The sequence below is a fragment of the Nematolebias whitei genome, chromosome 10 (assembly GCF_014905685.2).
Source record: "Nematolebias whitei isolate Nwh7 chromosome 10, NemWhi1, whole genome shotgun sequence".
NCBI classification, from domain to species: domain Eukaryota; kingdom Metazoa; phylum Chordata; class Actinopteri; order Cyprinodontiformes; family Rivulidae; genus Nematolebias; species Nematolebias whitei.
In genome coordinates this window covers 2,299,812-2,301,570 of record NC_056507.1, presented here as the reverse complement: position 1 = coordinate 2,301,570, position 1,759 = coordinate 2,299,812, and the positions used below count along the sequence as shown (strand labels likewise).

At 43.4% G+C, this 1,759-nt stretch overlaps 1 protein-coding gene across 1 annotated transcript in view; it reads left to right on the top strand.

The window, feature by feature from the left end:
• The window catches only part of LOC119415374 (paired box protein Pax-6-like), a 66,795-nt gene that overhangs the window by 50,031 nt on the left and 15,005 nt on the right, over positions 1-1,759 (top strand). The gene's annotated exons all lie outside the window — the stretch shown is intronic.

The window sequence follows — 1,759 nt, the reverse complement described above, 5'->3', positions numbered from 1 at the left end:
GGTTGTTGAATGTTCACATGCGCAGCAACAGGAAGTGATGTCAAAGGGGAGTAAACGTTCTACGCGTTCGAGTCTTTGAGTTTTAATGACCACGTGACGCAGATACTGAGCGAACACGTATCGCAGCAAACAAAAACACCGGCTGGTTTTGTGTGCGCTCCTTCCTCCTCCTCCTCATCTGGCTGCAGGAGACGCGTTTCCTCCTCCACCTCCTCCTGCGAGAGACCAAACCCTCCTCCACAGCGACAGCTATGAGTGTAGACTTGTTCATCTGAAACAACAAACAAAGCTCTAGATTTATATTCACATCATCTACTCCATGTTTCCGGTACTTTTACCAGCTGTACGGACAAAAAGAGTTCGATCTGTTGCTGTTAAATGTATCTCTCGTTAAAACTGTATGAAGAGTCCGTTAACTAAAAACAGGTGCACATTTGCTTCTTCATTTAATCTCAACATGAAAGCTGTGTAGCTTAACATCCATCATCTTCCACTTGTTCTGGAGTCTCGGGGGCAGACGTCTCTCTCCACAGCCTCTTCCAGCTCTTCTGGGAAGACTCCAAGGAGTTCCCAGACCAGCTGAGAGACGTAGTGTCTCCAGCATGTCCTGGGTCTCCCCCGGGGTCTCCTCCCAGTTGAACATGCCTGGAAAATCTCCTGAGGGAGTTTCCCAGGAGGCATCTACACCAGATCTCTGACCCACCTTAACCCGTGGTTCAGACATTCTGCTGACCCATAATTAGCAGAGATGCTAACATTGAAAACGCCACATGAAGCTAACATGATGAGCGTTGTGTTTCTCACTGGAAAGCTAAACACAAACCCAAAGATGTGACGTCATTACAAAACACGGTCTAGTTCTAATGGCAGACATTTTATGCAGATTTATGTACTTCAGGTGCAGAGAAGTAAATACTAGAGTTCCTGGACAAACTTTGACGGGGACTGCCACGTTGCAGCCATTTTTAAATTTTGATTTGACAGTATTGTGTGTTGGGGTTCTCAGCTACCAATACACCAAATTTCAGCTCAATATGGCAAAAAATCAGTGACTTGACTTATTTTATCTTTTGAGCTATGGTGGCCATCTTGGATTTTTTATTTGGATTAATTATTTACTGGGCATTGCTCTCAGCTACCACCACACCAACTTTCAGCTTAATATCTAAAATGGCTGATATATAGTACTTTTTTTTTAGCTCCGGCGGCCATTTTGAATTTTTGATTAGTCACGTCTATTAGGGATTGTTCTCAACATACACCAACTTTTAGTTCTATAGCTCTAAAAACCTCTGAGTTATATCCATTTAAAATTAGCTTAGTATTTTTCCCTTTTAGCTAAGGCGGCCATCTTGGATTGTTTTATTTGCATCAGGGATGTATAACAACTCACTCTCAGCTACGACCACACCAAATGTCAGCCCATTATCTCCAACGATGACTGCGTTATAGTCAATTTTGAGTTTTCTGAGGTAGCTGTGGCAGCCATCTTGAACCAAAATGGCTCCAAAAAGTTGATCAGTGTTTTGTTCAGAGACCTCCCCTCTAGGTCATGTGACCTCACTGTGACAGAAGCTGTGAAGAGCGCCGTCAGTGTTTTTCAATGAGAAAAATGACGTCTTGGTTTATAAATGATGTCGCCGTGGTAACTTGAAATGTCGGTAAAAGTAACAGCACACATCACGGTGCCGAGCCGGTCGTTCTGATGTAAAATTTGTGGAGGGACACGTTGTGTTTCGAGCCGCATTAAAGTTAATAT